We start from the raw sequence: 25,709 nt of genomic DNA on the forward strand, positions 1-25,709 counted from the left end.
TTCTGCCCCCCACGGGGCAGTCCTCTTGTCTTCACAGCAGCAGCTCCTGCCAGGGACGCACCCTCCCCCGGGGGTCTCTCCTTATTTTCCTCTACACATCAATCCTCCCTGTTGCAGATATATATTGGAGTTTCCTAGGGCTTAGTCCTAAACCTTCTAGTCAGAGGACTGGTCTTTGTCACATGCAGTTCCAGCAGCGGCAGGACCCGTGACCCCAGCAGCACCGCCGGGCTCGGGAGGGCAGGGGAGAAAGGCCGCCTCCAGGCCCTGGGGAGCTTGTGGGGGTGGTGGTGTCCTCCTGGCCATCTCTGCTGTTTCAGGGTGTGTGGCTCCTTCCTGAGCCCTCTTGAGCTCCTGGTGATACCCCAAATCCTTGAAAAGAATTCCTTTCTGCTTAAATTAGCTAGATTTTCTTTCTGTTGCTTGGCTGTAAGAACTTGACTAATATGATTCCCAGATGTATATCCACTCCTGGCTTCTCTGAGATTCAGACCTGCAGATGCAACCTATTTAGCACTTGAACTTAGAGGTCTGAATGGTACCCTGGATACCCAAGTCTGTGGCTGACGTCATGCTCTCCCTCAACTCTTCTCCCCTTGAGGGTACCTTGTGTCATCAAAGGCCATCTGTGTTATCACCCTGGACCCCCAGAGCCCCAAAGGGTGCCTGCCACCCGGCCGGAGCCCATCACACCCTGATGGCTGAGCAGATAGAAGTTTGTAAGCATCTTCACTTCTTCACACCCTCATCTCTTGCTGTTTGAATTTTAAAGCTTGCCAACCTGCTGAGTGCCAAAGTGATCTCATTTAACTCCTTTCCCTGATCATGGGTGAGGCCAATAACATGTTCATTGTTATAGGCCACTGTGGTTTTTACTCCTCAATAATTCATTCCTTTGCCAGTTTTTCTAACTTGTTGTTGATCTTTTTCTTATCAATACGAGCAAGTTCTTAATATATTCTGGACGCTATTTTTTTTAATAAACTTTGCAAATATTTTCTTGCTGTCTGTGATTTGGCTTTTTACATTGTTTGTGGTGTCACTTTTTTTAAATGCAAAAATTTAAAATTTGATGCTGTCAAAACTCTCAGTTCTGTCCGTTCTGATTTATGCTTTCTGTATCTTAAGAAATATGTCCACACTTGTGAGCTCATAAATCTTCTTTTCTTCTAAAGATTAAAGATTGTCTTTTCAATTTATATATATATATATATATATATATATATATATTTATTTATTTATTTTATTTTATTTTATTTTTTTGCAGTACGCGGGCCTCTCCCGTTGTGGAGCACAGGCTCCGGACGCGCAGGCTCAGCGGCCATGGCTCACGGGCCCAGCCACTCCGCGGCATGTGGGATCTTCCTGGACCGGGGCATGAACCTGAGTCCCCTGCATCGGCAGGCGGACTCTCAACCACTGCACCACCAGGTAATCCCTATATCTGGAATTTTTAAAGATGTTTTATGGAATGAGATAATAGAGAGAATGGGATGGGAACTTGACAAATTCTATTTCTGGAAGTTTTCCGTGACTGGTCCAGGAGGCTGTTGGTGAGCACGAGCCCCAGCACCATGTATGGCAAGTTCTTGCTCTAAGGTTTCTCTCCTTTCTTTGACACTCCCTGGCTCACCTTGTCCCTACAGACACTCCCCACAAAGGGAACAAGCATGCAGGTGTAGGATGGCCACAAAGAAGGCACGGAAACAGGATTGTGGTCACGAGGAATAAACGTACCGGGTGAAGTTGGTAGGCAAGGTCGTGCTGCTAACAGCACGCTTGTCCCATAGACAAGCAGACAGAGATATTTCCTCCAATTCAGCCCTGGCTGTTTGAGAACTTGAAACTCCAGCACAGCAGTCCTATCTCTGACCCCACTACCTTTGCAGTCTGGGTGATACCTAGTGTAGTCTGGCCTCCCTCCCAGGCTGGGGCTGAGCAAGGGGAGACGGTATTAAGGTCACTGAGAGCCAGGTGCACCAAGGTTATGTCCCCATGGTTCAGGTAAAGAGCGAATCTCACCCGACGCAAATTTTCTACAGACCTGGAGTCTGGGCGTAACCCATTAAGAAGAGAGAGAGCTGTTTTCTGCATTTGTTCTTTCCTTCTGGCTCCCGCACTGCAAGGTACAGGCCGGACGTGTAAACTACTTGGGACCCCAAAGCCAGACGGTAGACCACGTATATGTGGAAGAATCATTTCCTCCTTATTTTGTTTAAATAATAGGAAAAAAATAGTCTGATTAGAAATATTATCTTACAAGTAAGAACTGTGAAGTTCAGCTAGTTCTTGGGGGTAGGTTTTGTGGTCACATGAAAATTTGTTTCTGAGATGAGTAAACAGGGGGGCAGAGAGAGTCTGTTTAATACATTTCATGTTTTTCAAATTTTAAATGAGAAAATGTCATATGTATACAAGGATCTATAAAGGTAAATGAGTAGTTCAAACAGCATAATAAACTGAGCATCTGTATCTAAGGATTCAGATTAAGATCACAAGCATCTCAGAAGTTCCTTACATGCTCCTGTTAAGGGTCTCCCCTTACCCCCCCCCACAAGGGGTAACTGCATCCTGATCCTGTACTAATAATTTGCTTGTTTTTTCATAATGCTTTACCATTCATGTATGAGCCCTCAGTAATAAATGGTTTAGTTTTGAAAAACCAAATTGTGAGCTCAATCCTACCTATGCCAGGAGAGGGTGGCATTACCCCTATTATATGAAGGATCCTAGGAGAGGAAAAGCTGAACAAGGTCTCTGAGTCATAATCAGGCTCTTCATTTTCTAGTTTCTTAAGGTGGAAGCTTAGATATGTTAGTTTTCTACCACAGGTGTTTAAATTTCTCTATAAAAATGCTATAGGGCACTCCCTGGCGGTCCAGTGGTTAGGACTTGGTGCTTTCACTGCAGTGGCCTGATTTCGATCCCTGGTCAGAAAACTAAGGTTCTGCAAGCTGTGTGGCCAAAAACAGAAACAAAACAAAACAAAAAAGCTATAAATTTCTCTCAAAGTGTTGCTTTTTATGCATCCTACAAATTTGATATGGTGTTTTCATTTTTGTTTAGTTCAAAATATTTTCTAATTTTTCATGAGACTTGCACTCATGGATTACTAAGAAGTGAGCTGTTTAATTTTCAAATAATTGGGGTATTTTCTAGATCTTTCTATTATTGACTTCTAATTTAATTCATTATGGTCAGAGAACGAACACACTGAATTGTGATTTCAATTCTTTTAAATTTGGTAGAGTTTATTTTATGGCCCAGAATATGGCCTATCTTGTTGAATATTTTATGTTCACTTGAAAAGAATGTATTCTGCTGGTGTTGAGTGGAATATTCCATAAATGTCAATTAGATCCAGTTGGTTGATGGGTATCATTCATTTGTTTCTACATCTTTGCTGATTTTCTGTTTACTTGTTCTATCAATTACTGAGAGAAAAGAATTGAAATATCAATTATAATTGATATCAAGTGTATGATCAATATATTGTATAATATCAAGTACAATTGTGGAACTGTCCATGTTTTCCTTTCAGTTTTATTAGTTTTTTCCTCTTTTTCTTTCTATTAGTACTTTGGAATGCTTTAATTAGGTGCATTAATGTATCTTCTTGGTGAGACAATACTTTTATCATTATGTACTGTTCCTTTTTATCCATGGTAATTTTCCTTGTTCTGAAGTCGACTTTGATGTTAATTTAGCTGCTCTGGCTTTCTTTTGCTTAGTGGTTTGATGAGTGTTTACATGATATACCTTTTTCCACCCTTTTATGTGTCTCTCAGTATAGTTTTCAGTTTGCATTTCTCTTATGATTGGTGAGGTTAAACATCTTTTTGTATATTTAAGGACTATATTTACATCTTCGTGTGAATTGCTGAACTCATGTTGTTTGTCTATTTTATTCAGGTTTTTCATCTTTTGTTCTTTCCATTTTTAAACAGTGTTTTGCATATGAGGAAGATTCGCTCTTTAGCTGTGATATATATTACAAATATTTTCTCCCAGTTTGCTAGTTGTATTTTAACTTTGTTTATGCTTTGGGGGTTTCATTTCCACGTTAAGATTTTTATTTATTTATTTTATATAGTTACATTTGTCATTCTTGTTTTGTTATTGCATCTGGGTTTTGAATCATAGTTAGAAAGCCTTTTTACATTAGCTTAAGGACATATATTCCAAATATTGTGTTCAAAAGTTACTTGGGTTAATACTCTCCTCATATATATATATATATCCAGATTAAAAAGGACCGTTTTCTTCTAGTATTTGTATGGTTTCCTAAATCTATGATTCAGTAGGAATTTATTCTTTTTTTTTTACAACTTTATTGGAGTATAATTGCTTTACAATGGTGTGTTAGTTTCTGCTTTATAACAAAGTGAATCAGTTATACATATACATATGTTCCCATATCTCTTCCCTTTTGCATCTCCCTCCTCCCACCGTCCCTATCCCACCCCTCTAGGTGGTCACAAAGCACCGAGTTGATCTCCCTGTGCTATGTGGCTGCTTCCCACTAGCTATCTATTTTACGTTTGGTAGTGTATATATGTCCATGCCACTCTCTCACTTTGTCCCAGCTTACCCTCCCCCCTCCCCATATCCTCAAGTCCATTCTCTAGTAGGTCTGTGTCTTTATTCCTGTCTTACCCCTAGGTTCTTCATGACATGTTTTTTTTTCTTAGATTCCATATATATGTGTTAGCATACGGTATTTGCCTTTGTCTTTCTCTTTCTGACTTACTTCACTCTGTATGACAGACTCTAGGTCCATCCACCTCACTACAAATAACTCAATTTCATTTCTTTTCATGGCTGAGTAATATTCCATTGTATTTATGTGCCACATCTTCTTTATCCATTCATCCAATGATGGACACTTAGGTTGTTTCCATCTTCTGGCTATTGTAAATAGAGCTGCAATGAACATTTTGGTACATGACTCTTTTTGAATTATGGTTTTCTCAGGGTATATGCCCAGTAGTGGGATTGCTGGGTCATATGGTAGTTCTATTTGTAGTTTTTTAAGGAACCTCCATACTGCTCTCCATAGTGGCTGTACCAATTCACATTCCCACCAGTAGTGCAAGAGTGTTCCCTTTTCTCCACACCCTCTCCAGCATTTATTGTTTCTAGATTTTTTGATGATGGCCATTCTGACCGGTGTGAGATGATATCTCATTGTCGTTTTGATTTGCTTTTCTCTAATGATTAATGATGTTGAGAATTCTTTCATGTGTTTGTTGGCACTCTGTATATCTTCTTTGGAGAAATGTCTATTTAGGTCTTCTGCCCATTTTTGGATTGGGTTGCTTGTTTTTTTGTTATTGAGCTGCATGAGCTGCTTGTAAATTTTGGAGATGAATCCTTTGTCAGTTGCTTCATTGGCAAATATTTTCTCCCATTCTGAGGGTTGTCTTTTGGTCTAGTTTATGGATTCCTTGGCTGTGCAAAACCTTTGAAATTTCATTAGGTCCCATTTGCTTATTTTTGTTTTTATTTCCATTTCTCTAGGAGGTGGGTCAGAAAGGATCTTGCTGTGGTTTATGTCATAGAGTGTTCTGCCTATGTTTTCCTCTAAGAGTTTGATAGTTTCTGGCCTTACATTTAGGTCTTTAATCCATTTTGAGCTTATTTTTGTGTATGGTGCTAGGGAGTGTTCTAATCTCATACTTTTACATGTACCTGTCCAGTTTCCCAGCACCACTTATTGAAGAGGCTGTCCTTTCTCCACTGTACATTCCTGCCTCCTTTATCAAAGATAAGGTGACCATATGTGCATGGGTTTATCTCTGGGCTTTCTATCCTGTTCCATTGATGTATATTTCTGGTTTTGTGCCAGTACCATACTGTTTTGATTACTGTAGTTTTGTAGTATGGTCTGAAGTCAGGGAGCCTGATTCCTCCAGCTCCATTTTTCGTTCTCAAGATTGCTTTGGCTATTCGGGGTCTTTTGTGTTTCCATACAAATTGTGAATTTTTTTGTTCTAGTTCTGTGAAAAATGCCAGTGGTGGTTTGATAGGGATTGCACTGAATCTGTAGATTGCTCTGGGTAGTAGAGTCATTTTCACAATGTTGATTCTTCCTATCCAGGAACATGGTATATCTCTCCATCTATTTGTATCATCTTTAATTTCTTTCATCAGTGTCTTATAATTTTCTGCATACAGGTCTTTTGTCTCCTTAGGTAGGCTTATTCCTATATATTTTATTCTTTTTGTTGCAATGGTAAATGGGAGTGTTTTCTTGATTTCACTTTCAGATATTTCATCATTAGTGTATAGGAATGCCAGAGATTTCTGTGCATTAATTTTGTATCCTTCTACTTTACCAAATTCATTGATTCGCTCTAGTAGTTTTCTGGTAGCATCTTTAGGATTCTCTATGTATACTATCATGTCATCTGCAAACAGTGACAGCTTTACTTCTTCTTTTCCGATTTGGATTCCTTTTATTTCCTTTTCTTCTCTGACTGCTGTGGCTAAAACTTCCAAAACTATGTTGTGTAAGAGTGGTGAGAATGGGCAACCTTGTCTTGTTCCTGATCTTAATGGAAATGCTTTCAGTTTTTCACCATTGAGGACGATGTTGGCTGTGGGTTTGTCATATATGGCCTTTATTATGTTGAGGAAAGTTCCCTCTCTGCCTACTTTCTGGAGTGTTTTTATCATAAAACGGTGTTGAATTTTACTGAAAACTTTCTCTGCATTTATTGAGATGACCATATGGTTTTTCTCCTTCAGTTTGTTAATATGGTGTATCACATTGATTGATTTGCATATATTGAAGAATCCTTGCATTCCTGGAATAAACCCCACCTGATCATGGTGTATGATCCTCTTAATGTGCCGTTGGATTCTGTTTGCTAGTATTTTGTTGAGGATTTTTGCATCTATATTCATCAGTGATATTGGCCTGTAGTTTTCTTTCTTTGTGACACCCTTGTCTGGTTTTGGTATCAGGGTGATGGTGGCCTTGTAGAATGAGTACCTCCCTCTGCTATATTTTGGAAGAGTTTGAGAAGGATAGGTGTTAGCTCTTCTCTAAATGTTTGATAGAATTTGCCTGTGAAGCCATCTGGTCCTGAGCTTTTGTTTGTTGGAAGATTTTTAATCACAGTTTCAATTTCAGTGCTTGTGATTGGTCTGTTCATATTTTCTATTTCTTCCTGATTCAGCCTTGGCAGGTTGTGCATTTCTAAGAATTTGTCCATTTCTTCCAGGATGTCCAATTTATTGGCATAGAGTTGCTTGTAGTAATCTCTCATGATCTTTTGTATTTCTGCAGTGTCAGTTGTTACTTCTCCTTTTTCATTTCTAATTCTATTGATTTGAGTCTTCTCCCTTTTTTTCTTGATGAGTCTGGCTAATGGTTTATCAATTTTGTTTATCTTCTCAAATAACCAGCTTTTAGTTTTATTGATCTTTGCTATCATTTCCTTCATTTCTTTTTCACTTATTTCTGATCTGATCTTTATGATTTCTTTCCTTCTGCTAACTTTGGGTTTTTTTTTCTTCTTTCTCTAATTGCTTTAGGTGCAAGGTTAGGTTGTTTATTCGAGATGTTTCCTGTTTCTTAAGGTAGGACTGTATTGCTATAAACTTCCCTCTTAGAACTGCTTTTGCTGCATCACATAGGTTTTGGGTTGTCGTGTCTCCATTGTCATTTATTTCTAGGTATTTTTTTGATTTCCTCTTTGATTTCTTCAGTGATCACTTCGTTATTAAGTAGTGTATTGTTTAGCCTACATGTGTTTGTATTTTTTACAGATCTTTTCCTGTAATTGATATCTAGTCTCATAGCATTGTGGTTGGAAAAGATACTTGATACAATTTCAATTTTCTTAAATTTACCAAGGCTTGATTTGTGACCCAAGATATGATCTATCCTGGAGAATGTTCCATGAACACTTGAGAAAAATGTGTATTCTGTTGTTTTTGGATGGAATGTCCTATAAATATCAATTAAGTCCATCTTGTTTAATGTACCATTTAAAGCTTGTGTTTCCTTATTTATTTTCATTTTGGATGATCTGTCCATTGGTGAAAGTGGGGTGTTAAATTCCCCTACTATGAATGTGTTACTGTTGATTTCCCCTTTTATGGCTGTTAGTATTTGCCTTATGTATTAGGTGCTCCTATGTTGGGTGCATAAATATTTACAATTGTTATATCTTCTTCTTGGATTGACCCCTTGATCATTATGTAGTGTCATTCTTTTTCTCTTCTAATAGTCTTTATTTTAAAGTTTATTTTGTCTGATATGAGAATTGCTACTCCAGCTTTATTTTGGTTTCCCTTTGCATGGAATATCTTTTTCCATCCCCTCACTTTCAGTCTGTATGTGTCTCTAGGTCTGAAGTGGGTCTCTTGTAGACAGCATATATATGGGTCTTGTTTTTGTATCCATTCAGCCAGTCTGTGTCTTTTGGTGGGAGCATTTAATCCATTTACATTTATGGTAATTATCAATATGTATGTTCCTATTCCCATTTTCTTAATTGTTTTGGGTTTGTTATTGTAATTGTTAATTGTTTAACTGTTTAATTGTTTAATTGTTTCTTAATTGTTTTGGGTTTGTTATTCTTAATTGTTTTGGGTTTGTTATTTGTTATTGTAGGTCTTTTCCTTCTCTTGTGTTTCTTGCCATTTTCTTAATTGTTTTGGGTTTGTTATTGTAGGTCTTTTCCTTCTCTTGTGTTTCTTGCCTAGAGAAGGTCCTTTAGCATTTGTTGTAAAGCTGGTTTGGCGGTGCTGAACTCTCTCAGCTTTTGCTTGTCTGTAAAGGTTTTAATTTCTCCATCAAATCTGAATGAGATCCTTGCTGGGTAGAGTAATCTTGGTTGTAGGTTTTTCTCCTTCATCACTTTATATATGTCCTGCCACTCCCTTCTGGCTTGCAGAGTTTCTGCTGAATGATCAGCTGTTAACCTTATGGGGATTCCCTTGTGTGTTATTTGTTGCTTTTCCCTTGCTGCTTTTAATATGTTTTCTTTGTATTTAATTTTTGAGAGTTTGATTGATATGTGTCTTGATGTATTTCTCCTTGGATTTATCCTGTATGGGACTCTCTGTGCTTCCTGGACTTGATTAACTATTTCCTTTCCCATATTAGGGAAGTTTTCAACTATAATCTCTTCAAATATTTTCTCAGTCCCTTTCTTTTTCTCTTCTTCTTCTGGAACCCCTATGAGTCGATTGTTGGTGCATTTAATGTTGTCCCAGATGTCTCTGAGACTGTCCTCAGTTCTTTTCATTCTTTTTTCTTTATTCTGCTCTGCAGTAGTTATTTCCACTATTTTATCTTCCAGGTCACTTATCCGTTCTTCTGCTTCAGTTATTCTGCTATTGATTCCATCTAGAGTATTTTTAATTTCATTTATCGTATTGTTCATCGTTATTTGTTTCATCTTTAGTTCTTCTAGGTCCTTGTTAAATGTTTCTTGCATTTTCTCTATTCTATTTCCAAGATTTTGGATCATCCTTACTATCATTATTCTGAATTCTTTTTCAGATAGACTGCCTATTTGCTCTTCATTTGTTAGGTCTGGTGGGTTTTTATCTTGCTCCTTCATCTGCTGTGTGTTTTTCTTTCTTCTCATTTTGCTTATCTTACTGTGTTCGGGGTCTCCTTTTTGCAGGCTGCAGGTTCGTAGTTCCCGTTGTTTCTGGTGTCTGTCCCCAGTGGCTAAGGTTGGTTCAGTGGGTTGCGTTGGCTTCCTGGTGGAGGGGACTAGTGCCTGTGTTCTGGTGGATGAGGCTGGATCTTGCATTTCTGGTGGGCAGGTCCACGTCTGGTGGTGTGTTTTGGGGTGTCTGTGGACTTATTATGATTTTAGGCAGCCTCTCTGCTAATGGGTGGGGCTGTGTTCCTGTCTTGCTAGTTGTTTGGCGTAGGGTGTCCAGCACTGTAGCTTGCTGGTCGTTGAGTGAAGCTGGGTGTTTGTGTTGAGATGGAGATCCCTGGGAGATTTTCACCGTTTGATATTATGTGGAGCGGGGATGTCTCTTGTGGACCAGTGTCCTGAAGTTGGCTCTCCCACCTCAGAGGCACAGCACTGACTCCTGGCTGCAGCACCAAGAGCCTTTCATTCACACAGCTCAGAATAAAAGGGAGAAAAAGTAGAAAGAAAGAAAGGGGATAAAAGAAAATAAGATAAAGTAAGATAAAATAATATCAAGTTATTAAAATAAAAAATAATTATTAAGAAAAAAATTTTTTAAAAAGTAAAAATAATAATAATAACGGACGGATAGAACCCTAGAACAAATGGTGAAAGCAAAGCTATACAGACAAAATCTCACACAGAAGCATACACATACACACTCACAAAAAATAGGAAAAAATCATAAATCTTGCTCTCAAAGTCCACCTCCTCAATTTGGGATGATTCGTTGTCTATTCAGGTATTCCACAGATGCAGGGAACATCAAGTTGATTGTGGAGCTTTAATCTGCTGCTCCTGAGGCTGCTGGGAGAGATTTCCCTTTCTCTTCTTTGTTCGCACAGCTCCCGGGGTTCACCTTTGGATTTGGCCCCACCTCTGCGTGTAGGTTCCCTGAGGGCATCTGTTCTTCGCTCAGACATGACGGGGTTAAAGGAGCCGCTGATTCGGGGGCTCTGGCTCACTCAGGCCGGGGGGGAGGGAGGGGCACCATGCGGGGCGGGCCTGCGGCGGCAGAGGCCAACGTGATGTTGCACCAGACTGGGGCACGCCGTGCGTTCTCCCGGGGAAGTTGTCCCTGGATCCCGGGACCCTGGCAGTGGCGGGCTGCACAGGCTCCCCGGAAGTGGGGTGTGGTCGCACACAGGCTTCTTGGTGGCGGCAGCAGCAGCCTTAGAGTCTCATGCCCGTCTCTGGGGTCTGCGCTGTTAGCCGTGGCTGCGCCCGTCTCTGGAGCTCCTTTAAGCAGCGCTCTTAATCCCCTCTCCTCGCGCCCCAGGAAACAAAGAGGGAAGAAAAAGTCTCTTGCCTCTTTGGCAGGTCCAGACTTTTCCCCGGACTCCCTCCTGGCCAGGCGTGGCGCACTAACCCCCTGCAGGCTGTGTTCACGCCGCCAACCCCAGTCCTCTCCCTGCGCTCCGACCTAAGCCCGAGCCTCAACTCCCAGCCCCGCCCGCCCCGGCGGGTGAGCAGAGAAGCCTCTCGGGCTGGTGAGTGCCGGTCGGCCTTGATCCTCTGTGTGGGAATCTCTCCGCTTTGCCCCCCGCACCCCTGTTGCTGCGCTCTCTTCCGCGTCTCCGAAGCTGTCCCCCTCCACCACCCGCAGTCTCCGCCCGTGAAGGGGCTTCTAGTGTGTGGAAACCTTTCCTCCTTCGTGGCTCCCTCCCACTGGTGCAGGTCCCGTCCCTATCCTTTTGTCTCTGTTTATTCTTTTTTCTTTTGCCCTACCCAGGTACGTGGGGAGTTTCTTGCCTTTTGGGAGGTCTGAGGTCTTCTGCCAGCGTTCAGTAGGTGTTCTGTAGGAGTTGTTCCACGTGTAGATGTATATCTGATGTATCTGTGGGGAGGAAGGTGATCTCCGCATCTTACTCTTCCACCATCTTCCCCGCCGTCCTGCAAGATCAGGAATTTATTCTTGTGTATGGTATAAGATATGAACATAATTTTATCTTTTTCCAAATGACTATCAAATCTTAGCACGGGGACTTCCCTGGTGGTGCAGTGGTTGAGAGTCCACCTGCTGATGCAGGGGACATGGGTTCGTGCCCCGGTCCGGGAAGATCCCACATGCCGCGGAGTGGCTGGGCCCGTGAGCCATGGCTGCTGAGCCTGCGCCTCCGGAGCCTGTGCTCTGCAGCGGGAGAGGCCACAACAGTGAGAGGCCCATGTACCAACAAAAAAAAAAAAAAAAAATTGTTAGTATTTTTTTTTCATTGAGGCATAGTTGATTTACTATATTATATCAGTTTCAGGTGTACAACATAGTGATTCACAAATTTAAAGTTATGGTTATTATAAAACATTGCTTATATTCCCGGTGCTGTACAATATATCCTTGTCACTTATTTATTTTATACATAGTAGTTTGTACCTCTAAAGCCCCTACCCCATCTTGCCCCTCCCTTCTTCCTCTCCCCGCTGGTAACCACTGGTTTGTTCTCTGTATCTGTGAGTCTGTTTCTTTTTTGTTACATTCCCTAGTTTTTCTTTTTTAGATTCCACGTATAAGTGATATCATACAGTATTTGTCTTTCTCCATCTGCCTTATTTCACTAAGCATAATACCCTCCGAGTCCATCCATATTGTACCTTGTTAGCATTTTTATTGGTATTGCCTTACCAAAAAATTGCTTTACAAAAATATTTTCTCTTTATCAATAGAGAGACTTGAGGGAATTCCCTGGTGGTCCAGTGGTGAGGACTCAGCCTTTTCACTGCCTGGGCCCGGGTTCAATACCTGGTGGGGAAAGTAAGATACAGCAAGCCACACAGTGTGACCAAAGGGGGAAAAAAATTAAGAGACTTGGGAAGAAGTTTATGAAGTGGAATCATCTTACTGAAGAACAAGTAATGTCTTTTTATTTGTTCAAGTCAACTTTTGTGTTTTTAAAAAGTTTAAAAAGTCTTTCCCATATAGATTTTGTACATTTATTGCATTAATTCATTCCTAGGATATTTTACCTTCATTGTTGCTATTGTAGATGAGATTTTTCCTTTCATTTTATCAGCTAACTTTTTAGGAAAGCTAATGATTTCTGCATGTTAGTGTTATAACTTGTTACTTTACTGAATTCTTTTGTTTTAGTTTTAGCATTGATTATCTTGAGTTTTACAGTTATGTGATCAGATCCTCTGCAAATAGAAATGGTTTTGTTTCTTTTCAGTTCTTACCTGTCCAATCTGTCATTGCTTTCTCTTGCATAATTGCATTGCTTAATACCTCCAGTACGGTGTGGCAGGTGGTGGTGATAATGGACACACTTGCCTTGTTCCTAATCCTAGCAGAAGTGCTGTTCGTGCACTGGTGCTTTCCCATTAGCAGGATGCTGGCTTTAGGGCTTTAGGATTAAGGTATATATAGTTTTAAGTATCTATCTATGATTAAGAAGGTGTCAATTAATTCCTATTTTAATTTGTTTTTACCAGGAATGAATGTTGCATTTTGTAAAAGGTTTTGCAGCATCGATGCAGGCAGTCATATGATTTTTCTCATAGATCTATTACTAGGTTTTATTATATTAATGAATTTCTTAATAGTGACCCCATCTTGAATTCCTTTAATAATTCCCACTCTTTTTAAAAGCCCATTTTACTTTTTTCCTGGAATGCTTTTCTGCATCCCACCCACTTCATGTGAATGATTCCTGCGTATCTTTCCTCTCGGTGTTTATATGTCCTGCCTTTCCCTGACTTCCCACACTTTGTCTCTTTGTTATAATATCTCATGATAAGTCTATAAATTCATCAAATCATTCTATACATGTTAGCTTCCTCCTACGTGCCAGGCAGGATTCTAGGTATTGGGGAAGGAGTTGTGAACAAGGAAGCAAAGAACTGCCCTCAGGCAGCTCACAGACACCATTTATTTATTTATTTTCCTAACATTCAACACAATTCGTAGTTTAACACTGCCTGTCTGTTACTGTCTGTAAGCGACATGAGAAAAAGACCGCGTTTGTCTTGTTCACTGTTGATACACCAGGTAGGTACAGTGGTAAGTATGTATTAGATGAATCTATAGATCTATGTTTATTTTTATATTTTACATATTTTGTATTCCAGGCTAGGAGAAACTAGTCACAATTACACACACATACTTTTTTTTTTTTCAGTTCAACTATAAATTTTTCTCACCCGTATGTAGTTGAAACCTCTCATGAAGAAATGTCACTGAGGGACAGTCTGGGCTTCATTTTCTATTCAGCAGACATTCCTCTCACTTTTGCCTTTGAATAAATGAGTTCATTTAAATTTTATTAAGCAAGGACTAGAAGCCTGGAACGAGCTGGCCCTCCTGTGGGCCTCCCAGAATGGATGGGCTGTGGTCCACGAGGAGGATGTGTTGTTCTGGTGGGTAACAGAGCTGGAAGAAACTGAAGTCAGGAGTCAGCCTTTCAAGCCATCAAAACCAAAGCGTTGTCTTTCACAGGAGGGTTTTAGAAGAACAAAGAGTTTCAGGTCTATAAAACCAAAATGATGCCTTTTGGACAGGTCTACATTGAAAGGATACCTGGTCTGTGATGACGCTGTGTGGCTGCCAGAAGCACAGAGCACCGTATAGTAGACAGCCAGCAAGGCTCGGGACACAAACAATTCTTGAACAACAGTGTTCCCAGAACTGGAGTGACCTCCCTCTGCTTCTAGGGCCCATGATATGTTTGTATCACTTTAGAGCAGGGATTCTCAGATGTCAGGGAGGATACCCAAGTCACTGTGAACTGCAAACCCCCTTAGAATGTATTTAGTTCTACCATGGAGGGTGGGTGAGACGGGGAGCAGACAGAGCTATCACCCACCACCCGGGACCATCAGTGTGGAAACCGCTGCTGGGGCGAGTGGCTGCTGCAGAGCTGGGTGGATGCATGCACAATGGCATCTTGGTGCGGAAAAAGTTGAGGACTAGCTTTAGTGAAATGATCTTGTCAGAGATGACACGTGATTGGTTAGTGAGAGTGGTGTTCTTGTTCTTCTCAATACATCCAATTCTGTGTTCTTGGACCAAACCCAGCCCCCTTGAATCTAGCCAGCCATTTAGAAGTTTATTCAGGATCAGAAGAAGATACAGGTGAAAGGATCCGGGTGACTCCATTCCCCTCATTAGCACATGTGACTCACAAGATGTCTCATGTCTATATATAGTACAGGACACACGTACAGATGGTTTCTTCATTTGGGAAAAGTATGTCTGTTCTTATTCTGTATATAGAACATAGAACATAGACTCTATACTATAGTAAAGATAATTTGAGATTAAGAAGTAGGATTCCAGAAGACCTTTCCTCGGGGGACACTGAAATGAGAAATCATCGGGAGGATCTGGGGAAGGATGACACCTGTATCCCTTCACCCTCCACAAAAACCACTTCTCTACCCATTGGTTCCTAGTGGATGTGCTGAGAGGGAAGATGTCTTTTAAACAGGAAAGGCAGGAGTTTGCTTCTAGACATGAGGGAAAGATGTTAGGATGATGCAAATAAGCTTCAAGGACAGAGAAACCCACTCTCAAGGTTCTGGGTGCTTACGAGGTTTATTAGCTATCTATGGCCACCTAACAGATGAACACAGGACGTAGTGGCCTAAAACAACATTGGTTATCTTCCAGTTTATGTGGGCAGGAATTAGGGAGCAGCTTAGCTGGGTGGTTCTGGCTCATGAGGTTGCGATCAAGGTATTGGCTGGACTGCAGTCTTCTGAGGGCTTGACTTCAAGAAGGCATGCTTACAGGGCTTTTGTCGGGAGGACTCAGTTCTGTGCCAGGTGGGCTGCTCCAGAGGTCTGCTTGAGTGTTCTCATGACACAGTGGCTGGCTTTGTAAGAGAGAGAAGTCACACTCGGTCATTTCTGCAATATCCTATGGGTGGGTGATATGCGTCACCCCTACTCAGTATGAGGGTGCAGATGCCTGGAGGTGGGGTCACTGGGGGACAGCCACCACACGAGATCATGCCTGATGCCAGCCTGAAAGGGTGCCGAAAACTTGTAATTCATTAAAGGTAAGAACTGCCTCATCAACTGGTTAAAGAAATGGATTGGGACAAGTACTGAGCAAGCAGGGGCCCAGAATCTCAGGGAGCTTTGGGAAAGGAGGGAAAGGAAGAATATGCAAAGTAGTTACAAGGTGGTTTCGAGCTCAGATGTGGAATGCTTGGAAAGACGCTATAAAACTATCTTTCTCATCTAGAAACCTGGGGACTAAGGTGTGAACTGAGAAGACTGGGATGGTGATGGAGTGATGTGGACATCTGTACCCAGGACATGACCTGGGGAGCTTCCGCTCTGCAGGTGGCCTGGGATGCTGACTGTGGGGGGATTTTGAGAGCCAGGGAAGATCCCACCAGTCCTGCTGGCAGCGCCAAACCAAACAGCCTCGGCTACATGCTTGATGGAGCAAGAGGCAGCATGGCTTTAAAGCAGAAATATAATCTATATTTAGATTATAATAATCTATAATCTATCTATCTATCTATATATTTGGGTGCCCCACGCAGCTTGTGGGATCTTAGTTCCTAGACCAGGAATGGAACCCACACCCTCTGCAATGAAACCTCAGAGTCTTAACAACTGCAGCGCCCAGGAATTCCCAGAACTATAATATTTAATAGCAGCTACGCCACAACACCTACCTTGAGGGAGTAGCCAGCATACGAGTAGGAGTGAGATTTCCTGTCAGCTTTACCAACCAAGTCATATTTGGCTGGAGCTTAGACCAAGTGAGACTCAAAAATATGTCCTCATACGTTCCTGTATCATTTTGCCTTCCCATCCATCCGTCCATCCGTCCGTCCGTCCATCCATCCATCCATCCATCCCATGTTTATTGGTCATTTACTTTGTGCTTTGATTTGCTAGAGAAAAACACAATTGTTGAATTTTCAATTCATAAAATGGTGTTTTCCCCAGATCATGACCACAGTATTGTCTCTGGAGCATGTTACCACACTAATCATATTTGTTGAGCGTGAAAGTCACACAATTAACAAATGGCAAAACTGAAACTAAATTCAGGTTAGCCAGTCTGTCTATACCCTTTTGGATCACATCACCTAAAATGATTTATTTTTTCCTGGCTCAGGATCTCTCTCTACTGACCTTCATTGGTTGTTGCTTCTTTTGAGAAGACTCCTTTCTCCCAAGCATACCTGATAACTCCAAAGAAAATTACATGACAATATCTCCATACCTTAAAAAATGTTAGACGTAAGTACCCTTTTGTAAACATCTATATTGGTCTCACCTTATAATCATAAGAATTCCTATTAGATTATGGGAAACCAAGCAAAATTTTTTTGTGTACAGAAATAAACATTTAGAAACAGAACTTTGATTAACAGATAATATGTATTATTATGTATACGTAATACTCAATATATAACATAAGCATAATATAATACTCTCTACAAGTAGTATTATCCACATTATTATGGGCTGAATTCTGTCCCCTAAATTCATGTACTGAAGCTCTGACCCTCATACCTCAGAATGGGTGAGAGTATTTGGAGATGGGACCCTTAAAGAAGTTGAAATGAGGTATTAGGGTGGGCCCAAATCCAAAAGACTAGTGTCCGTCTAAGAGGAGATTAGGGTACAGACAAGCACAGAGGGAAGGTCGTGGGAGGATCATGTGAAGACACAGGGAGAAGGTGGCCATCGACAAGCCAAGGACAGAGAACTCGGAGGAACCACTCTGCCGACACCTTGACCTTGGACTTCCAGCCTCCAGAACTGTGAGAAATAAATGTCTCTTGTTTAAGCTGCCCACTCTGCTATTTTGTTATAGCAGCCTCAGCAAACTAATACACACATTTTACAGATAAGGGGATTCGAGGGGGTCAGGAAGTGAAATGATGCACAGGTAAGAGGCCCTCTCAGGCTCATACAGGGGCCTACCCCGCCCAGAAGCCATGTCCTGGACCCCACCCCCAAGAGAGCACGCTCCAGGGAAGTAATAAATACTAGTCAGCGTTTTCCTCGAATGAAGTCACTTTTACACGGCTCCCTGGGCCCTCCCCCCAGCCTTTTTCACAGTCCTTTTCAGGTTTGCAGAGCAGACCACCGGGGCCTCCGTGTGTGTCTCTTCTGGCTGGACTCCCACCATGAACCTTGAGAATTCAACTGTCACCTTGACTTTCAAAACAGTAACTATAAGAGCTTCTCAAATAATTCAGAGGATCAGAGAGAACATTTTTCTTCCTAAGACGTGCTTGTCATAAACAAGATATTTTACTACTTTAAAGAGGAAATTGATGGCTGGAGCTTCCTTATTAGTCACAGCAGAGCCTGAGGACCCCTGTGGCCGGCCTTCAGGCCTGGTGAGCTTGGAACACACTTGGGCTTTATCTGGCAAAACCAGCTTCAGGCAGGTCTGTTTACTGACCTGACAGGCTCAACGTCCAGACCCAGCGGGTGCGCTGTACAAAGAAAACCAGCCTGTTGGGTTCAGGGCTGTGCCGAGGACACACCTCCAGCCTCCCCTGATTTCTTTTGCTGCAACCTCCGTCACCCCCTCCTTCACTGAAATTCAACCCGGCACCAGAAACTAATGAAGCAACCCGTTTGCACACAGGGCGGCCACAGAGCCACGTCGGGTTGATTATTGGCCATCTTGTAAACAGAGGAGCAGAGGACTGTTTCCAGTTCCAAAGGGGCCCGGTGGCTAAGTGTGCAGCTGGGCAGCTGGCGGCTGTGCAGACAAGCTCTCACTCAGGCGCTGCCCTGGGCAGGCACATAGTCACTGCTCCCTTCCCAGCTTCTGATATTTGACCTTACTTAATATTTCTAGCTTTTAAAAAATTTATTTTATTCAAGTATAGTTGATTTACAAGGTTGTGTTAGTTTCTGCTGTACAGCAAAGTGATTCAGTTATACATACATACATTCTTTTTCATATTCCTTTCCATTATGGTCTATCACAGGATATTGAATATAGTTCCCTGTAATATTTCCAGCTTTTTAATGTCTGTCCTTTTATTTGTCACTGGAGTCCTGGAGTTCAACCCTTGGACTCTCCTCTTCCTGGGTGAGCTGACGCCCTGTTACCCTTCACCCTTCACGTGCTGAGGAAATACCGCCTCCATCTCCGGCCAGCACCTCTGTCTGAACTCCGGACATACATTCAACTGTCTACTCAATGTTTCCTCTTAGACTGCTCAGAGGCAGCTCAGACTTCACATGTATAGACTGAATTCCTAACCTTTCCCCCAGAACTTCCACTTGCTGGAATTTTCCTCCTCTCAGTCAATGACACCTTTGGTTTGTCAGGCTGTGATCCCTGGACATTTCCTGCCTTCCGTGGACCCTCAAACCCGGGACCCGATGTGCCAGGTGGCTGGTGCTAGCTCCACCCTCAAGGCATGTCCAAAGCCAGCCTCCACTCATCCCCACCTCTGCCACTCCTGGTCAAGTCCCCACCCTCTCTGGCCCAGAACTTCCTCTTTAACTGGCCTCCAGGACCCCCTGACCCCTGACAGGTGCTTTTCCTCTGCAGCCCAAGGGATCCTGGGAGCAGAGTCAGACGATGCTACCTACCACCCAACCCAATCCCAGCAGCTCCCGGCTCACCTAGAATGGATGCCTTCTCCACGGCTGCCTACACTCATGTTCTTTTTTTCATTTCTTCTATGACCTCATGCCCCTCTTGCTAACTTTTCCCAAGGCCCACGAGGCTCCTTGCTGCTTGTCTGACCTTCAGACACAGTCCCTGCCATCAGGGCTTCTGTCTTGCTGTCCCCTTGCCTGGAAGACTCCCTCCTGACACCCACAGCACTCAGGCCCCTCCCGCCTTCAAAGTCTTTGCTCCAGCGTAACCCACGAGAGGCCCTCCCTGACCACGGATTAAAGCATGCCCTGGCCCGTTCCCCTCCCTGCTTTACCTCCTCTGTGGAGCTTAGCATCCTCTGACAAGGTCCACATTCACTTATTCTGGTTACAGTCTGTCTCTGCCCCTGGAACGTTCGCTCCACAAGGAGTGCTTTCCACCCCTTGTGTTCGTCGACAGAGCCCAACCGTCGATGAACTACAGGGCTCGATGCAGTGGATGCTTAATAAGTATTTGCTGAGTGAGTGAATTAATGGCATTTCTCCTACACAACTGTCTCTGTTTAGATGGAATAGTCCCACTGTCTGAGGAGGAAGGGCAAACGCATGGTGGCTCGAGCCGGTTACCTTTGAATTACTCCAAACCGGGTGGATATTGTTTTTGGAGTTCTCCCCCGTGGCAAGGGCTGTTTTAACTTACATTAATTCTGTGTGACGCAGGGTCCTTCCTCTCTCATTATGTCCATCTCACCCTGGTCATTAAATACCCGCCTTGATGCACAGAGGCGTTCAACAGATAAGGGCTGCAGCGTGTCAGCTCAAACCGGGCAGCTTCAACTCCTTTCCTGGAACAGAGCAGAGTCGCCCTTGCTGCTAGGTTGTCCTTGAGTCCTTTCTTGTTGGACAGTCTTTTTTCTCTGCCTTTTCTTTTATTCTATTAAAAAAAAAAACTCCGGACTCCTGTTACAGGGATTAAAAGAAAAGAAAACTAATATTGTTAGCATCACAAAACCCTTCTTGCTGCCCGTTTTCACCTTCTACAACGTTGGGTTATTTCAGATTAATGAATTTGAAGGAGTTCCTTTGGAGTATGCGGCACGACTGCATTCTACACACTCAAGTCCCAAAGGGCAGAGTTCAAAATTTACGGAAACTAGATCCCAATGGCTACTAGGCTCAGTCTATATTGTTGGGGAGGAATAGTCCAGAAGAACTCAGCCCGTAGTTCAGACATCTGGTTCCCTGCCATGTTTGGGAAGTCCAGAGCCCAAGGGTCAGTCCCAGACCTGAGTGGTTGTAGTAGCCTGGGGGTCATTGCTAAGAGGTCTGCCTGGAAACTGTGCATCTCTCTTCACCCCAGCAGAGCCCAGGGGAGCTGGGAGGAGGGGCAGTGTCCAAGGGTCTGAGCAGCGCAGGCAGGACTCCTCCCAGGGTGGAGAGCACAGAGGGCAAGTGATGGCAGTACCTCTAGCTGGACCAACAAAGACCCTTGTGATTTAGTTTGGTAAAGGCGATGGAAAGGACTCTCCAGACAGTGATTGCACTATGAAATGTTTTCTAACGCAACTTAAAACTTTCCAATTTTTACTGATTAATGAACTTTTAGAATTATAGACAATAATTTTAAACATAAAAGATTGGATCATTAATGAGTCCTTATGTTGACAAAGGGACTCAATCAATGTTTATGGAATTGATTTAATGAACAGATAAACTGATTTTAGATTCGTGATATGTAGGAATGAGGATGATATTTCAGTGGGACATATATGATTCTGTTTCTAACTACATAAGCCTTCTCTCTACAATCCTCTTAATATCTTAATAAACATAAAAAATAGCTACTAAGAGGATAATTTTACCTCAGCCTTTAAAAAAACCTGCCAGATTGTTGTGAATTGTCTCTCTCTTTTTTTCTTCCTAAATTCTCAGGTTTTATTATTTATGCACATTTGTATTCTTCTCCCCTTGATACCACAAGACGTCGAGGCCTGTTTCTCCTGTCTTTCCTGCATGATCAGGGCCTGGGTAGTCTGTGTACCTCAGACGGAATCAGGGATCAAGGGAGTTGCCCCATCGCTCTGTTCTGTGACATGCTGCTAAAGGTTTGCTTCTTTTTTGTTTTTCTAAAAAAGAAAGCATCGTTATTAAAATAACCCCATTGCTTTGTCATCTTTTGATGGTGAGGTTATAGGCTACAGTGAAAACCTCTCCCTCTTGAGAGTCACCAGTGGGGTGACCTTGGGTCCCTCTGAGCTGCTGTTTCCTAATCTGTAAAGTTGGGGGGCAATAATGGTACATGTTTAGATTTTGTGTGTATTAAATATGACAATGCATACAAAATGCTTAGGACATCATGAGCCTCGCCAGTGTGGCTGTAATTGGTTGAAGCTTTGTGATGGGGGAATGGGGAGAGTCCCTCTGGTCTCAGAGGACGGGTGTTTGCATTTCCCCATCCAGAAGCTCGTCCTCAGGCACCCCTGACTTTCTGTTGCACTTTGCACATCCCATTACCCCCACTACACCCCGCCTTGCACTCTAGTTATTTCATAGATATTTTCTCTCTTACTGGGATTGTAAACTCCTTGAGGTCCAGACGCTCTAAGCGCATCTGTACAGACTGCCACTGTTCTCTTTGGTCATACTAAGTTCACGAGTGGAATCCCTCCATGCAATGACATAGCTAACAACCGTACCCCTTTCCCTCCAAAAATCAAACCGATGGCACAATCCCGTGTGCAGAGGCAGTATCCTCCTTCTAATACATTCTCGATGCACGTGACAGAGAAAGCGGACTGCCTGCTACAGTCTCTCTTCTCAAAGACAGACTTGGGCAGCTTTGTAGGGTGTTTGGATGCGCACACATTCATTCAAAGCATTACACAGGGGCTTCCCTGGTGGCGCAGTGGTTGAGAGTACGCCTGCTAATGCAGGTGACACGGGTTCGTGCCCCGGTCCAGGAAGATCCCACATGCCGCGGGGCGGCTGGGCCCGTGAGCCATGGCCGCTGAGCCTGCGCGTCCGGAGCCTGTGCTCCGCAACGGGAGAGGCCACAACAGTGATAGGCCCGAGTACCGCAAACAAACAAACAAAACACAAAGCATTACACAGCCGTTGCAAACCCAGAAGTGGATTGTGAGCCCTATTTGAATGTATGAAAATTCCTTTCTCTTCCCTGTTGTAGGATTGTGGGAGTTTCCTTGCCCTCAACCGGGAAGATCTAGAAAAGACAGATGGTTGCAGTTTCTGGAAGTGAGGAAGATAATTCTACCACTTCAGAATCGCCAGCCCAGGTGATTACAGTTGTTGGGAAATGATTGCATGGCGAGTCCTTATCTTCAATGGTGGCTGAAAAATTAGAGGACATCAAGGTTTTGCAATAGCTAAAAGGGGTTTCTGAAGAGTTCTTATCATCTGCGAGGATTCGGGCAGCTGGGAAATGTCTGGCCTGGGGAGTTTCTGTGATGTGTGTTCGGGGAGGGAATTTGGAAACATATCATTTGCCGCAAGGGTCCGGGGAAGAAGCTTTTTTATGGGAAGGGTCAGAACAGCTGGGAGGGCAATTCAGAGGCTGCAGCAGGTTTGAGGGAATGGAAATGGGGGCATTTCCCTGCAGGGGAGATCAGCAACAGCTGGGAAGACCAGAGCAGGGTGGGAGGGGGGTGGTTCAGGGGGAAAATAAACAAAGACTGAGGGCAGAAAGGGGCCTGCAGTGTCGCTCAGCCTTGCGTGGCACCTGCCCTCGGCATTTGCAGTGGTTCCAGCCTTTCTGCCCCAGCGAGCTCCCAGTGCAAATTTACCTGCCATCCTTCCAACAGCCCTCCCGGGGGCTTTCATTTTTCTCCAGGAACTTATGTATGTAAATCATCATTCACCTCTATTGTAATAATCTTGCAGGATCAGTTCAGCTTGTTAAAAATATTAAAATACCTATCAATAACACTTGGGCAGGATGATACCCTTATTAAAAATAAATATGAGAGATGTAAAAAATGCAGTCATACTTCATGACATGTATTCCCGAGAAAGTTCTGTAGAAATAGGATTTGGGCCAATAAAGTCACATTTAAGTTTTACTCTAAAGTTTGTTACTTAACTTGAAAGGTGCACCCAGGTCCTCAGCACCGTGCTATGTTTTAGCAAATAGCTCTTTAAGATGCAAATAACCACGAGTCCCATGTGATACAACTTATAGGTTTGACAGTTTTTAATCATTATAATTTTGAAATATAATGCAATTCATAAAAATGAATAAAACAAATACATGGTAAAATGAATTAGTACAAAACAAATGCCTATGTAACCACCATTCAGATCAAGAAACAGAACATCTCAACATGAGAAGCCCTGTATGGCCCCTCTCCTTTCCAATGTATAAATTATCCACAATTACTTTGGCATCTAACACTGTTTAGTTCTGTCCATTTCTTTAGAAATGCTTTCACCATATATACATCAAATTTGATAGTTTACACCTTTTTTTGTGTCTGGCTTCTTTCACTCCTCATTCTGTTCATGAGATTCATTACTGTCGTTGTATTTATGTGTAGCTCACTCATTTTCTTTACTAAATAGTATAACATAAATTCCCAAATTTACTCATGCATTTTACTGTTTTTGACGTTTAGACTGTTTCCAGTTTTGAGCTCTTATAAGATTGCTCTTGCACGCATGATGCGTGCACAGAAGCACATGGGCACACATACAGAAATGCATGTATACAGAGCTGTGAGCAGAAGTCATTTCCAAGACGAAGCATTTCGTAGTTGGTGGATGACCCTCCACACTCTCTTTCCTGGAAACCATGTGTCCTGGGCTGCATGGTTACCAGATGCAAGCAGCCTGGATCCCCAAGTCACCACTTGGAAGGGCGCTGCCTCAGACAGTCATTTGACCTGCAGTGGATTTTGCATGACCAAAGAATCACTCCTATGTTTCTAGACATTAAGATTTTCAGTTTATTTATCACTGTAGTGCAGCCTAGCCTAATCTGACCAGTAAAAACAATATAAACATTTTCTTTTCAGAAGTATTTTTTACAATCAATATTAATGATTGATTTTTCACATCTGAAAGTTTCATCATGTCAATGGGAGCTCTTTTTGAGTAAAAAAAAAAAAATTATTCATTCTAGTTACCAACAGGCAAGAGACAAAAGGACATCTGTAGACAGGGCCCCACTTTCAACATGTTGGATAATGTCCATGACCCCTCACCATAATGCTAGCTGATGGGAGAGTCTGGGGTCTGCAATTACTGACAAGGACCCACTGGTGGGCCAGCTGGTGGTCTGGTGACATTTATATGATCCTCCCATCTTCTCTAGTGAAAAATGCCGACATTATTTTCCTTGTCAATTTTTTGTTTTTCCTAGGCTGGCATCCCTGGTGGTAAAAAAGGACAAAGGAAGGGTATGGTCAGGGCTGAGTTAGGAAAACAGCCTCTCCAAGGCACAGGAGCAAGGAAGGGAAGCTTTCACGAGATTGGGAGTTGCAGGGAAGAGGGACACAGTCACTAAGCCTGTCCAGCTGAATCTGGTACAGGGCTCCAGTTGAAGCTTTTGAGAAAACCCAGTAGCCCTGCGGACATGGCCACCAGCCAGGCCATGAAAGGGAGCGCAAGGTGTGCTTTGTGGGGTGCTGCAGCCTCTGTGGGTCCAGTGAACTCAGGCTGCTGTGACGACGATGAGGTGGGCACAGAGCAGGAGGAGAGTAAAGGCGTGTCGGGCCCTGTGAGTCTGTCCGCCATCACGTGTAGTCATATGACAGTCCTCTACTTCCCAATCCCCAGGGAGCTCCTCTCAGTGGACAGCCATAACCTGGAACACACAGAGAAGGATGCTTTGGGGAACAGCAGCCCAGCCTCAGATCCTAGTTCCCCGACCAGGGATCGAACCCAGGCCCTTGGCAGTGAAAGTGAATAGTCTCAACCACTGGACCACCAGGGAATTCCTGAGAAGTAATTTTCTAACTGGTGGTCTCTCACAGGACATTTAAAAACCAAGGCACCGCTAAAGAAAAGAAGTTTCCTTCAGAGATGAATGTGTCCAAGATAAAGGGTGATGGCTTGAAGAAAGAACAAACACTCATAGCTACACGACCCGTTAACACGAAAGATCCAGAAACCAACCACTTCTGATTTGGTTCCCTGCTGTTACTTATTTATGGAAGATGGGTAAATAGTGAAATGTTATAAATAGTAAAAAAGAAAAAAAAAAAGCTTTGTATTGAATTTGATGATGGAAATTACACCCTGGCAAAGAATGTATTAATCAGAAAATTATTTTAGCTTCTTTCTTGAATATGTCAAAAGATAGAAAAGTGAAAGGTACACAGTATAAAGTCTATTGTCATGGTTTTTACTATATTAGTTCCAAAGTATAAATTCATGATAATTAGTGCATTTGAAAATTAGATACTCTTTGCTAGTAGAACAGGTAAAAGAGCTTTACGGAAAAAATATACTAGAAAACGTGCTGGGGATAGAGAGTTTGGTGAAGCAAGG

General features: G+C 42.7%; 1 long non-coding RNA gene across 1 annotated transcript; it reads left to right on the forward strand.

The window, feature by feature from the left end:
• The first annotated feature begins 22,395 nt into the window (after positions 1 to 22,395).
• On the forward strand, positions 22,396 to 25,411 carry LOC113613331 (uncharacterized). Its single transcript, XR_003430184.1, has 2 exons — positions 22,396 to 22,498; positions 25,193 to 25,411. It is a non-coding gene; the product is annotated as an uncharacterized LOC113613331 (long non-coding RNA).
• Positions 25,412 to 25,709: the final 298 nt, after the last annotated feature.

This window comes from Aethalodelphis obliquidens, unplaced genomic scaffold (assembly GCF_003676395.1).
Source record: "Aethalodelphis obliquidens isolate GAN/ISIS:26980383/991018 unplaced genomic scaffold, ASM367639v1 scaffold87, whole genome shotgun sequence".
Lineage (NCBI taxonomy): Eukaryota > Metazoa > Chordata > Mammalia > Artiodactyla > Delphinidae > Aethalodelphis > Aethalodelphis obliquidens.